Below are 15,464 nucleotides of genomic sequence, written 5' to 3'. Positions count from 1 at the left end.
TTCCTTCAATGAGAAATGCAGTTTTCACTGGGGGCAAAGATCCAGGGAAAAATAGCTTCTAGCCTCTAGCCCTTGCTGGTCTGGTGGCTAGGATTCCTGGTTTTCATCCAGACTCGGTTCAGTTGAGTTCAATCGCTCAGTCATGTCTGACTCTTTGCGACCCCATGAACCACAGCACGCCAGGCCTCCCTGTCCATCACCACCTCCCAGAGTCCACCCAAACCCATGTCCATGATGCCATCCAATCATCTCATCTTCTGTCATCCCCTTCTCCTGCTCTCAATCTTTCCCAGCATCAGGGTCTTTTCAAATGAGTCAACTCTTCACATCAGGTGGCCAAAGTATTCGAGTTTCAGTTTCAACATCAGTCCTTCCAAATGAACACCCAGGACTGATCTCCTTTAGGATGGACTGGTTGGATCTCCTTGCAGTCCAAGGGACTCTCAAGAGTCTTCTCCAACACCACAGTTCAAAAGCATCAATTTGTCGGTGCTCAGCTTTCTTGACAGTCCAACTCTCACATCCATACATGACCACTGGAAAAACCATAGCCTTGACTAGACGGACCTTACTCCTTGGAAGGAAATTTATGACCAACCTAGACAGCATATTAAAAAGCAGAGACATTACTTTGCCAACAAAGGTCCATCTAGTCAAGGCTATGGTTTTTCCAGTGGTCATTCAGACTACCCAGGTTCAATTCCTGGGCATGGAATTCAGATTTCACTTTGAGCCACCATTCACTGCTACATGGCCGAGATCATCCTGACATTTAGATATGCTCACACTTCTTGAACTCTTTGTGCCAAGGAACCGTCCCTTCTACCCTTCTACCTCTCTCCATCCCCTTCCCCAGGCCAAAAACCCTGGCCCCACTTTCTCTCAGACCCCATATCCAATCCTACAGCAGTTCTTTTGCTTCAACCTCAAATTTTAACTGGAACATACCCCATCTCCCTACCTCCACACCCAGCACCCTGGCTCCAGCCTCCTCCCCTCTCACTTGGACCATCACAGCAGCACCCTCCTGGCCACCGCTTGGTCTCCCTCCATTCATGCCCCATCGCCCGCCCCCAGGGTCAGTTCCCATAACCAGAGGGTTACTCTGCTTTTTAAAGTTTTAATTGCGGTAAATGATACATAACATAAAATTTACTGTCTAAACCATTTTTAAGTGTAGTCAGTAGCATTAAGCACATTCACATTGTGCTGCTGTCAGCACCATCCATACACAGAACTCTTCGTCTTCCCAAACAGAAACTCTGTTCCTGTTAAACACTAACTCCCCCTTCACCTCCCTCAACCCCTGGCACCCACGATTCTCCTCTATGTTTTTATGAATTTGACTACTGTCAGTTCAGTTCAGTTCGGTTCAGTCGCTCAGTCGTGTCTGACTCTTTGCGACCCCATAAATTGCAGCATACCAGGCCTCCCTGTCCATCACCAACTCCCAGAGTCCACCCAAACTCATGGACATTGAATCAATGATGCCATCCAACCATCTCATCCTCTGTCGTCCCCTTCTCCTCCTGCCCCCAATCTTTCCCAACATCAGGGTCTTTTCAAATGAGTCAGCTCTCCATATCAGATCCCAAAGTATTGGAGTTTCAGCTTCAACATCAGTCCCTCCAATGAACACCCAGGACTGATCTCCTTTAGGATGGACTGGTTGGATCTCCTTGCAGTCCAAGGGACACTCAAGAGTCTTCTCCAACACCACAGTTCAAAAGCACCAATTCTTTGGCACTCAGCTTTCTTTACAGTCCAACTCTCACATCCATACATGACTACTGGAAAAACCATGCCTTGACTAGACGGACCTTTGTTGGAAAAGTAATGTCTCTGCTCTAGGGACACCACATAAGTTTAATCACACATTATTTGTTCTTGTGTGACTAGCTTATTTTGAAATAGGAGGTAGATGGGTCTCTGAGCTGAGCAGCTGGAGTTTGTCAAGTGGAACAAATTGAAGCTTTGTTTGCCCTAGAAACTCTAGTGAAAGTGTTAGTAGCTCAGTCATGACTGACTCTTTGCAACCCCATGGACTGTAGCCCGCCAAGCTCCTTGGTCCATGGAATTCTCCAGGCAAGAATATTGGAGTGGGTTGCCTTTCCCTTCTCCAGAGGACAAAGTTAATGGCAAGAGCCGGGCTCTGCTAAAGAGATAAGACGACCACATGAGGTCAAGGAAACCTCCCTGAATGAATCTGCACAGGGAAGGTCCTTAGGGGTTAAAAGAGAAGGGGCATTATCCCACAGTAGGTGTTGTCAAACCTTCCTTTAGCCTTTGCGCTAGAATCCATCTTGGCAAAAAGCTGTGCATGCATAACAGGGAGGGTTCTAAGAAAGGTCAGCTATGGGAAAAGAGATGAGATAATTGGCCGGAGGAGAACAAAGACTTAGGAAGGACTGTCCTATATATTGATTTAACCACCTCTAACCAAAGGCTTTAACTGTGTGGATCACAACAAACTGTGGAGAATTCTTCAAAAGAAAGGAATACCAGATCACCTTACCTACCTCCTGAGAAACCTGTATGCAGATCAAGAGGCAACAGTTAGAACCAGACATGGAACAATGGACTGGTTTAAAATTGGGAAAGGAGTACATCAAGGCTGTATATTGTCACCCTGGCTTATTTAACTTCTATGCAGAATCAGTTCAGTTCGGTTCAGTCGCTCAGTTGTGTCCGACTCTTTGCGACCCCATGAATCACAGCACGCCAGGCCTCCCTGTCCATCACCATCTCCCAGAGTTCACTCAGACTCACGTCCGTCAAGTCCGTGATGCCATCCAGCCATCTCATCCTTAATCATCCCCTTCTCCTCCTGCCCCCAATCCCTCCCAGCATCAGAGTCTTTGCCAATGAGTCAACTCTTCGCATGAGGTGGCCAAAGTACTGGAGCTTCAGCTTTAGCATCATTCCTTCCAAAGAAATCCCAGGGTTGATCTCCTTCAGAAAGGACTGGTTGGATATCCTTGCAGTCCAAGGGACTCTCAAGAGTCTTCTCCTACACCACACTTCAAAAGCATCAATTCTTTGGCGCTCAGCCTTCTTCACAGTCCAACTCTCACATCCATACATGACCACAGGAAAAACCATAGCCTTGACTAGACGGACCTTAGTCAGTAATGTCTCTGCTTTTGAATATACTATCTAGGTTGGTCATCACTTTTCTTCCAAGGAGTAAGCATCTTTTAATTTCATGGCTGCAGTCACCATCTGCAGTGATTTTGGAGCCCCCAAAAATAAAGTCTGACACTGTTTCTACTGTTTCCCCATCTATTTCCCATGAAGTGATGGGACTGGATGCCATGATCTTCGTTTTGAGTACATCATGTGAAATGCTGGGCTGGATGAATCACAAGCTGGAATCAAGATTGGTGGGAGAAATATCAACAATCTCAGATATGCAGATGATATCACCCTAATGGCAGAAAGTGAAGAGGAACTAAAGAACTTCTTGATGAAGATGAAAGAGAGTGAGAAAGCTGGCTTGAAACTCAACATTCAAAAAACTAAGATCATGGCATCTGGTCCCATCACTTCATGGCAAATAAATGGGGGCGGGGAATGAAAACAGTAGCAGATTTTATTTTCTTGGGCTCCAAAATTACTGTGGATGGTGACTGCAGTCATGAAATTAAAAGATGGTTGCTCCCTGGAAGAAAAGCTATGACAAACCTAGACAGCATATTAAAAACCAGAGATATCACTTTGCTGACAAAGGTCTGTATTGGTGGTTTAGTTGCTCAGTCGTGTCCAACTCTTGCAACCCCATGGACTTAGCCCACCAGGCTCCTCTGCCCATGGGATTTTCCAGGCAAGAATATTGGAGTGGGTTACTATTTTCTTCTCCAGGGGATCTTCCCTACCTAGGGATTGAACTCGGGTCTCCTGCACTGCAGGCAGATTCTTTATCCACTGAGCTACCAAAGCTATAGTTTTTCTAGTAGTCCTGTTAGATTTGGACCATAAACAAGGCTGAATGCTGAAAAATCAATGCTTTTGAACTGTGGTGCTGGAGAAGTCTCTTGAGAGTCCCTAGGACAGCAAGGAGGTCAAATCAGTCAATCTGAAAGGAAATCAACCCTGAATATTCATTGTAAGGACCGATGCTGAAGCTCCAATACTTTGGCTACCTGATGTGATGAGCTGACTCATTGGGAAAGACCCTGATGCTGGGAAAGATTAAAGGCAGGAGGAGAAGGGGACAGCAGAGGATGAGATGGTTGGGTGGCATCACTGACCCAATGGACATGAGTTTGAACAAATTCTGGGAGATAGTGAAGGACAGGGAAGCCTGGCGTGCAGCAGTCCTTGGGGTCTCCAAGACTTGGATAATTACTTAGCGACTCAACAATGACAACAGTTACAATGTTGGTCCCCCTGGCAACCAACCTCCATCCTTCAGTGACCTAGGGGCTTTTCAGAAGTTACCTAAATATAACAATATAAAATATAAAAATATAATAAAAAGGTTTCTCTTACTGAACCAAGCAGGACCCTGTGGGGCTCTTGGGCACATAAGTTTTTCTGTATCCCTCATTACTTGCTTACAAGAAAATAGGCTTTGTTCAGCCTCCATGACCTTCCCTGCATTCCAAAGGGCAGATTCAAAGAATTGCTAATCAGGGAAGGGAGGGTTTGTGGAGACAAAGGAGGACCAGTCAAGAACCAATGATCCTGGTTCCCCCTCCATGGATATATACAATATGTTTGAGCTGCTTTGCAGATACTGAAACCCCCACCAAGTGGGAGAAGTTAAATCTATACTGCCCCAAAGCACATGGACTTGTGGTTAAACTGGTTAGAATCAGAAGGTTAGTAATGCTGACTTCCAGTTGCTTCACTACCAACCAGTCAGAATAATGTGCGTGAACTGATCCTGCCCTCTTCTTTGAACCATTACTGTAAGACTCTCTGTTCCCTCCAGGTTGAGGCATAGTTTTGAGGGCATTAACTTGCTGTGGCTCCTTTTGCCTGACCAAGTAATAAAGCTATTCTTTTCTACTTCACCCAAAACTCTGTTTCTGATATTCAGTTCAGTACCAGGATACAGAGGCTGAATTTTGGCTACCTATCCACTTGGGAAATTTCAAAGGTTTTTAGAAACTCTGTGGAGGGAAGCAGGATGAAAATCAAACATATATATTTCTCATTATAAATTGTAGTATCACTCTTAGCATAATGTCTTTAAGGTTAATCTATGCTGTAGCATGTGTCAGAATCTCCTCCTTTTTAAGGCTGGATAGTACTCCCATCTTAGGCATATGCCATATTTGCTTATCTATTTATCCCTCAATGGACACTTGGGTTGCTTCCACCTTTTGGCTACAGTGAATAATACTGCTTTGAACAGCGTTCAAAGTCTCTTTGAGACTCTTCTTTCAATACTTTTGTGTGTTGTTGCTAAGTCACTAAGTCAAGTCCGACTCTTTGCAACCCCGTGAACTGCAGTGCGCCAGTCTTCCCCATCCTTCACCATCTCCCAGAGTTTGCTCAAACTCATGTCTATTGAGTCAGTAGCCATCTCATCCTCTATCACCCTCTTCTTCTCCTGCCTTCAATCTTTCCCATCATCTGGGTCTTTCCCAATGAGTTAGCTTTTGTGCCTGCAAGCGGTTATTCTTAAAATTTATAAATCAGAGCAGATCTCCATTCTCCCCGCCCTAGCTCACAACTCTCATACTGTCAGCTCTCAGCTACCTGGCCTGCCTGACCCTTGTGATTTGCCTGTCACCACCTGACCTTCCCTTTCTGCTCAAAACAATAATCATCACTTGGTATCTCTCACAGTTTCAGGTGAGGCTTGGCAGGGTGGCTCTGTCTCTGGATCTCTCTCTTTTTCTTTCTTTTTTTAAAAAAATATTTTTTTCACTGGGCCAGGTCTTAGTTGCAGCACATGGGGTCTTCCATCTTTGTTGTGACATTCAAATTTTAGTTGTGGCATGTGGGATCTAGTTCCCTGACCAGGGATCACGCCTGGGCCCCCAGCATTGGGAGCATGGAGTCAAGACATTCAATGACCAGGGAAGTCCTTCTGGGTCTCTCTTGAGGCTGCAGTCAGATATTGCCAGGCCTTCACCTGGAGCCAGGGACTTCTTCATGGTGAGGCAGGAGACGAAGGGCTCCAGGTTAGACATTTACAACTGGCCTCCTGTTTGCATTTCATGGGGCATGACGAGGTGGGCTTCAGGCTGGATACGTAAAACTGTTAGCATTTCCTGAGACAAGAGATAGATGGGCTCCAGTTAAGACATTAACAATCAGCCTCCTGTTGCCCCTCCGAAATGGAAGTAGCAATATAAACAGGGTAAACAGCCAGTCTTTGTCTCTTGTAAACCCTTTAAGGTAATAGTCATGGCAAGGACAAAGAGGGGCAAAATCCTGTTTGAGATCTCTGCTCCCCCTTTTTGGGACAAGGGAGACACTACACATGCACAGAAAGGCTCCTTGGGGGTCAAAAGTCAGGGGGTAAGGCCAGGCATAATGAGTCTTGCTCCTTCCAGAAGCCTTCACTTTGAGATCCATCTTGGCTTAGAGCTGTGTGCTCACCCAGGGAGGGTTCCAGCCTAGGGCAGGTAATTGACCTGAAGGAAGATAAAAACTTGGAAGAACTGACCCATATAAATGACATCTGCCTCTTTACTGTGCCCCTCCTCACTGGGGAGGAGACCCACACCCTTTCTCTCTGGGTGTGCATCTCTGCCTTGCTTCTATCTTAACTAAACACTTTCTTTGTGTGCTCTCCCCCTTGTTTTGCTATGTCTCAAATAATTAACTTTGTACCTACACTTACAGTTTTTGCCTCTGTGATAAAAGTATTTTTTTTTCACCAGGTTCAAAGATCCAGGGAAAAATAGCTTCTAACCTCTAGCCCTTGCTGGTCTGATGGCTAGGATTCCCGGTTTTCACTCAGACTGCTGCTGCTGCTGCTGCTAAGTCGCTTCAGTTGTGTCCGACTCTGTGTGACCCCATAGACGGCAGTCCACCAGGCTCCCCCATCCCTGGGATTCTCCAGGCAAGAACACTGGAGTGGGTTGCCATTTCCTTCTCCAATGCATGAAGGTGAAAAGTGAAAATGAAGTCACTCAGTCGTGTCTGACTCAGCGACCCCATGGACTGTAGCCTTCCAGGCTCCTCCACCCATGGGATTTTCCAGGCAAGAGTACTGGAGTAGGGTGCCATTGCCCTGGGTTCAATTCCCAGGCAGGGAATTAAGATCTTGCTTCACACCACCACTCACTGCTGCCTTGCTGAGATCAATGGCAAGCTGATGCTGGCTGTTGTCTGGGGGCCCAACTCTTCAGCACACTCCTCAGCACTGCTTGCTCAGCCTCATGACATGGCAGCTGTTTCCCCCAGAGAGAGTGATCCAAGAGAGTAAGGCAGAAACCACAATCCCCTTTACGATCCAAGCCCCAGAAGTCATCATCACTTCTGCCATGTTTCACCAGTCATAAAGATCGGCCTGATTTGCTGTGGAGGGGACTGCACAGAAATGTGACCCGGGATGGTGCAAGCAGCTCTTCCACCCTGTTCGTTTCCACTCGTTCATCCCTGTTTTCCTCAGACCTTAACCATAAACATGAGATCGCTAGACAACGTTTAAGCTAGTTCCTGATTTTTGCTTTACTGGATGTACACAATGTTTTGCCTAACCTGTTGATTCCTTTCCTTAATTAAAAGGAGTAAGAGTGAAGAATTAAGTATTAGTACTTAAAGAATGACCGACTCTACCTTATCTTGCCCTTGGTACCTCTGCAGACAGACCATGGGCAAGAGAACATCCAATTGCAGGGGGACCATGTGAGCAAGACAGCGTCCAAATGAAGATCAGAAATCAGCAGATCTGCACTCAGTGGAAAAATGACAAAGAATCTGATTTCCTACATTAATGATTAACTGAGATTGTTTCCCCCTTTTCCCTTTAAAGATTGTCATGGCTGAGCAGAATCTTTGGAGTTGGTCTCAGACAAGAGTTCCCTTTCTCCCAAGATTGTCAGTTTTTCTGAATAAAATACCTTTCCTTTCTACTGACTCTTGGTCCTCAGTTGTTGACTTTTGAGCAGTAAGCAGGTGATTCTGAGTTCAGTAGCAATATGAGGGGCCAATTTGGAGGCTGGCAGCCTCCCCAGGCAGCCTCTGTCTAGCCTCTTGCTCTTCACAACACTCAGCACCTGCACTCAGATGTGCTTTGTTGCTGTTGGTGGAAGCTCCATGTGAGCAGGGCTCCTCTGCTCTCCCAAAAATAGTATGCCTCTTTTTTGGGCTTGTCAGAGGTGTTTAGGAGACATTTACTGAATAAATTAATGAGTAAATGAATGAATTGCGGCCTTTGGCCACATGTGAGTGTGGAGGAGAATGTCCTTGCTCGTCCACAGTGGTCAGGCCCTTCACCACCCACCGCACTCCTTTGCACGGTCAGCTCTAGCCAGGCAGGCTGCCCCTCGGTCCATGGGCACAGTTCATTCCTCTTGCCTCAACCTGCGCTTGACTCTTTTTTCAACTCGTCGTTTTAGGCTCTAAGTGCATCTACAGAGCACCTGCTGTATGTCTGGCACTGTGCCCAAGGTAGATGTGGCCCTGTCCTTGGGAACTGACATTCTAGTTGGGAGATGGGTAGCAGAAAGTGCCCAGGGGGCAGAATGGGGAGCCTATGGTGGTGCCCTGTGGTGAAGTGTTCCATAACCTGGCCCACAAGTCTGATCAGGAACTTGAATTTATGCCAGTTGTATGCGTGGAACACAATGTTATTATAAATGAAATTGAGCAGCTCCTTAGGTGTTTCCTGTTTCTCTGATGATAGCAATATTGACCTCTAGGGTTGATTTCTAGCCAAGAAAATGCACTGGTCATAGCAAACATCCTCTTCCAACAACACAAGAGAAGACTCTACACATGGACATCATCAGATGGTCAACAACGAAATCAGACTGATTATATTCTCTGCAGCAAAAGATTGGAGAAGCTCTATACAGTCAACAAAAACAAGACCAGGAGCTGACTGTGGCTCAGATCATGAACTCCTTATTACCAAATTCAGACTTAAATTGAAGAAAGCAGGGAAAACTGCTACACCATTTAGGTATGACCTAAATAAAATTCCTTATGATTATACAGTGGAACTGAGAAATAGATTTAAGGGACTAGATCTGATAGATAGAGTGCCTGATGAACTATGAAATGAGGTTCGTGACATTGTACTGGAGACAGGGATCAAGACAATCCCCATGGAAAAGAAATCCAAAAAAGCAAAATGGCTGTCTGGGGAAGCCTTACAAATAGCTGTGAAAAGAAGAGAAGTGAAAAGCTAAGGAGAAAAGGAAAGATATAAGCATCTGAATGCAGAGTTCCAAAGAATAGCAAGAAGAGATAAGAAAGCCTTCTTCAGCAATCAATGCAAAGAAATAGAGGAAAACAACAGAATGGGAAAGACTAGAGATCTCTTCAAGGAAATTAGAGATATCAAGGGAACATTTCATGCAAAGATGGGCTTGATAAAGGACAGAAATGGTATGGACTTAACAGAAGCAGAAGATATTAAGAAGAGATGGCAAGAATACACAGAAGAACTGTACAAAAAGGATCTTCATGACCCGGATAATCACGATGGTGTGATCACTCATCTAGAACCAGACATCTTGGAATGTGAAGTCAAGTGGGCCTTAGAAAACACCACTATGAACAAAGCCAGTGGAAGTGATGGAATTCCAGTAGAGCTATTTCAAATCCTGAAAGATGATGCTGTAAAAGTGCTGCACTCAATATGCCAGCAAATTTGGAAAACTCAGCACTGGCCACAGGACTGGAAAAGGTCAGTTTTCATTCCAATTCCAAAGAAAGGCAATGCCAAAGAATGTTCAAACTACCCCACAATTGCACTCATCTCACACGCTAGTAAAGTAATGCTCAAAATTCTCGAAGCCAGGCTTCAGCAATACGTGAACCGTGAACTTCCTGATGTTCAAGTTGGTTTTAGAAAAGGCAGAGGAACCAGAGATCAAATTGCCAACATCCGCTGGATCATGGAAAAAGCAAGAGAGTTCCAGAAAAACATCTATTTCTGCTTTATTGACTATGCCAAAGCATTTGACTGTGTGGATCACAATAAACTGTGGAAAATTCTTCAAGAGAGGGGAATACCAGAGCACCAAACCTGCCTCTTGAGAAATCTGTATGCAGGTCAGGAAGCATCAGTTAGAACTGGACAGGGAACAACAGACTGGTTCCAAATAGGAAAAGGAGTATGTCAAGGCTGTATATTGTCACCCTGCTTATTTAACTTATATGCAGAGTACATCAGGAGAAACGCTGGACTGGAAGAAACACAAGCTGGAATCAAGATTGCCAGGAGAAATATCAATAACCTCAGATATGCAGATGACACCACCCTTATGGCAGAAAGTGAAGAGGAGCTAAAAAGCCTCTTGATGAAAGTAAAAGTGGAGAGTGAAAAAGTTGGCTTAAAGCTCAACATTCAGAAAACGAAGATCATGGCATCTGGTCCCATCACTCCATGAGAAATAGATGGAGAAATAGTGGAAACACTGTCAGACTTTATTTCTTTGGGCTCCAAAATCACTGCAGATGGTGACTGCAGCCATGAAATTAAAAGACGCTTACTCCTTGGAAGGAAAGTTATGACCAACCTAGACAGCATATTCAAAAGCAGAGACATTATTTTGCTGACTAAGGTCCGTCTAGTCAAGGCTATTGTCTTTCCTGTGGTCATATATGGATGTGAGAGTTGGACTGTGAAGAAGGCTGAGCACCGAAGAATTGATGCTTTTGAACTGTGGTGTTGGGAAAGACTCTTGAGAGTGCCTTGGACTGCAAGGAGATCCAACCTGAAGGAGTCCATGCTGAAGGAGATCAACCTTGGGATTTCTTTGGAAGGAATGATGCTAAAGCTGAAGCTCCAGTACTTTGGCCACCTCATGCGAAGAGTTGACTCACTGGAAAAGACTTTGATGCTGGTAAGGATTGGGGGCAGGAGAAGAAGGGGAGGACTGAGGATGAGATGGCTGGATGGCATCACAGACTCGATGGACGCTAGTCTGAGTGAAGTCCAGGAGTTGGTGATGGACAGGGAGGCCTGATGTGCTGTGATTCATGGGGTCGCAAAGAGTCGGATACGACTGAGCAACTGAACTGAACTGAACTTTATTAATTAGGGAGATGAGCCTTCTGTGAGGCAAGCGGCCGATATTTCCCCATTTCTAGTCTGTTTTTTGACTTTGTAGGCATGTTGGAGGGAAGGGAAGCCCTGAGGATATCAGGTGAGTGGCAAGTGCAGACTCTATATGGGGTGAACTCTCCCTGCCTGATTTAAACTTGTATTTACTTTCTGGTCAGATAAAGCATACCAGAATTACAAAATTCTAAGACAGCAGAAGTCAGAAGTGAAAGCCATGGGGGTTGGGGGTAAGGGGCAAGGCCAGTGCATCCTGGACATTTAGGGACAGCTGGGGAGCACTATCAGTTTGCACCAGTAAGTCCACATAGGGTGATCTGTTTCCATCTGCATATAACACCCCCCAGTGTTCAGCAGATGGAGGAAGGCCCCCAGGAGTCCTGCCCTCCCACCTTGGATGGCCCAACCTCCTACCCAAGTGCTCACTTTTTTTTTTTTTTTGGCTTGTTTCTGCATTCTCTTTGTTACTCCGACAGTTCACACTACATGCTGCTATAATTTGTCATTATTTCATATTATACTGTTCTTTATCAATTTACCTTTTTTAGGAGAGGGTCATCAGAGGTTCTATATATCACAGTAAGTACTCTTGCCTGGAAGTTCTCATGGACGGAGGAGCCTGGTGGGCTGCAGTCCATGGGGTCGCTAAGAGTCAGACACAACTAAGCGACTTCACTTTCACTTTTCACTTTCATGCATTGGAGAAGGAAAATGGCAACCCACTCCAGTGTTATTGCCTAGAGAATCCCAGGGATGGGGGAGCCTGGTGGGCTGCCATCTATGGGGTCGCACAGAGTCGGACACGACTGAAGCGACCTAGCAGCAGCAGCAGCAACATCTAGCAAAACTTACATATTAAGCGATGGAAGTTAACTTTGGTTGAATGCCTTAACAATGACCAAATCTGTTTTCTTCCCATGGAAAAACTGTCTTGTTTATTTGATTAAACAAAAATTAAAATAAGCTCCAAGTGCTCACTTTTGCTTTGCATCATGCAGCATCTCAGTGGGGGCAATGGGCAAGGAGGGAGACATTGCACCTGAACCCCAAGTGGGCAGGGGAGTGCCCAGGGTCCACCCTTTGAGTGTCCACCTGCCACTCACAGGGTGGGGATCTGCTGCCCTTGCTTGCCTGGAGCACACATCCCAAGGGGCACAGGATCCATCTGCCAGGGAGTGGAGCCCCCATAGCAAATCCTGCACTTGGGAGACCCTGTCCTTGTTGTACAGGGGCAAGGTCCAGAAATCTGCTGCTCTTGATCTCAGGGGGAAAGCAGTGAGCAGTCCTGAAGAGAGATCTTAATTCCTTGTCCAGGGGTTGAACCTGGCCAGTATCCTTGCCTGGAGAATCCCATGGATAGAAGAGCCTGGTGGGCTACAGTCCATGGGGTCGCAAAGAGTCGGACACGACCGAGCGAGTTTACTTCACTTCAACCTGGGTGAAAACCAGGAACCCCAGCAGTTTGACCACCAGGGCTAGAGACTAGAAGCAAATTGGCCCTGGTTCTTTCCCCTGTTTGAAAGCAAGCATGTTTCAAGGAGGCAAAAACTAAAAAATACGTACAAAGTATATTATTAGAGACACAGTACAATGTATGGGAGAGCACACAGGAAAACAGTTTAAGTCAGAAGCAGGGCAGAGATACACAAACCCAAAGAGAAAAGGTTATGAGTGTCCTCTCGGTGAGTCAGAAACTAGGTAGAGAGAGGGGACATGGGTATCCTGAAGGAGGAAGAGTGCAGTAAAGAGGGGATGTAAATCACTTACATAGGACAGTCCTTCTGGGTCTCTGTTCATGTGAGCTCAGTCGCTTCAGTCGTGTCCAACTCTGCCATCTCATGGACTGTAGCCCGCCAGGCTCCTCTGGTCCATGAGATTCTACAGGCAAGAATGTTGGAGTGGGTTGCCATTTCCGTCTTCAGGGGATCTTCCCGACCCAGGGACTGAACCCATGTCTTTTAAGTCTCCTGCATTGGCAGGTAAGTTCTTTACCACTAGCACGACCTGGGAATGAATGTTAATCACTTATATAGGACAATCCTACCTTTGGCCAATTATCTTGTTCCTTTCTTCACACCTAACTGGGACTTGGATCCTCCCCAAGATGCTTGTGCAACTTTTTTCTAAGCTGGATCCCACTTCAGAGGCTTATGGGTGCATGTCCACACTTATATTGGGGTGGAGCCCCTCCCTTTTCAGCTCCCAAGAACCCTTCTTGCACATGTACAGAAAAGTCTTCCTTGACCTCAGGAGAGGGCACCTTATTTCTCTATTTCAGCAGAGCTCAGCTTTCGCCACTAGTTTTATCCTTGGAATGTGGGAACAAAGCTTGAATTTTACTTCACTTGACAAGTACCAGGTGTCCAGCCCAGAGGCCCATTTATTTCCTACCTCATTCTGAGCCTCAGTTTCTGCATCTGTCCCTTGGCGTCAGTGGCATAGAATGCTGGCCACCCAGGAAGGACTCGGGCCTGGGAACCCCCCTTCCTGTCCATCTAGACCCCAGGCTTATGGCACTGATATTACTTCTGAAACTGAGCAGCGTCCTGTGAGGCTCCCGGGTCCACTGGGAGCATTTTGGTCTGCCATTTCTTGTAGGCAAGACTCCAGCTTCTCTGAGTTCAAAGGGCAGATCTGAACAGTTGCTAATCAGGAAGGAGTACTTGAGACAAGATTAAAGGGACCAGAGTAGCTCATCATGATTAGGAGGCCAGACCACCTGAGAGCCTGCCCACACCCTAATCTTGTCAGCAACTTAACCCTTTGAAACTTTGCAGAAGAAAGAAAGACTGTTACTACCTTGATCCTACTACAATCATGTATCTCTGCCTGACTATAAGAGCTCTCCCCATCCCCCAGGGAGGGCAGCACAGTTCTTGAGGCCCTAGACTACTGTGTTCAGTCTTTGCAAAGAAAGCCACTCTTTCTTTCTCCTCCATAACTCTGTCTCCGTATTTCTGTTCAGCATGGGTACACAGAGAGTCAAGATTTTTACATCACTCTTAGAAAGGAACTGAGAGACATAAAAGCTAGGAGCCATTGACTTCTGAAAAACCACAGGACTTGCCTGGTGGTCCAGAGGTTAAGAATCTGCCTGCCAATGTAGGGGACATGGGTTCCATCCCTGGTCCAAGAAGATTCCACATGCCAAGGGCCAACTAAGTCCATGATCCACAACTATTGAGCCTGTGCTCTAGAGCCCAAGAGTTGCAGGTTCTGAGCCCGCGTGCCACAATGACTGAAGCCTGCAAGCCCTAGAACCAGTGCTCTGGCACAAGAGAAGCCACTGCAATGAGAAGCCTCTGTACCGCAACCAAAGAGTAGCCCCTGCTCACCATAACTAGAGAAAGCCCCCTCGCAGCCAAAAATAAATAAATAACAACATACAGTCTTAAAGTTCCCAGTTATGCTTTACTCAGAGAACTTAGTGAAGACTATAGGCTCTCAGCTCTGAGACATTGTTCTGTGAATGAATGATGTTGCCTGCCATATCAGTAAACATAAAAAGATGCTGTAGCCATCAGTCTTCACCACTGCCCCTTATGGTGAGAACTCAGGATGCAGACAAATGGGCTGCCCCTCCCCCAAGCCGTCAGCAACTGCAGCCACTCCCATCAGTCCCATCAGGACTCAGAATGGGAAAGAAAAGGATCATAGCCATAGACAGCTAAGGTGCATATAAAAGGGATGATGTCAATGAACCCAAACTCTTGCATATTCCCATACAAAGAAAAGCGATAAATTCATCAACTTGAGATATCTGGTTTTATTTATTAAACAGTGAACTTTTGATGTTTCAACTATCTGGTCCTTGCAAAACTTCTATATATCCTGGCTCTTTCCTTACCTCTTTGGAGCAGTACCTCCGAGCTATCTGAGAGGCTACTTCCCAGTATTGAAGTCTTCAGAAAAAGTGTGGCAGATAAAACAGAGCTCAGTTTTCAGTTGACTGTTTCAAAGTTAAGAAAGAACCAGGATACACAGGAATTTTGCTAAAAGAAAAAAAAAAACCACAAAGAAACTAAAAAACCCATGCAGTTGAACATCAGAAGATTACTAATTACAGAAACAGACACTTCAAGTTAATGATCTTAGTGCTTTACTATCTTTGGGAAGATGCAAGAACGTGGGTTCATTGAAATTATTCCTTAAATACACATCTCAACTATCTGAGGCCAGTATTGTGTTTTTCTCCATCCTAAATTCCCCTCAGAGCGAGTGGTACAGAGGCAGACGGCTTAACAGTGGGTATCATTTACCTTTA

Source organism: Ovis canadensis, chromosome 2 (assembly GCF_042477335.2).
Source record: "Ovis canadensis isolate MfBH-ARS-UI-01 breed Bighorn chromosome 2, ARS-UI_OviCan_v2, whole genome shotgun sequence".
Lineage (NCBI taxonomy): Eukaryota > Metazoa > Chordata > Mammalia > Artiodactyla > Bovidae > Ovis > Ovis canadensis.
This window is presented reverse-complemented; position numbering follows the sequence as displayed.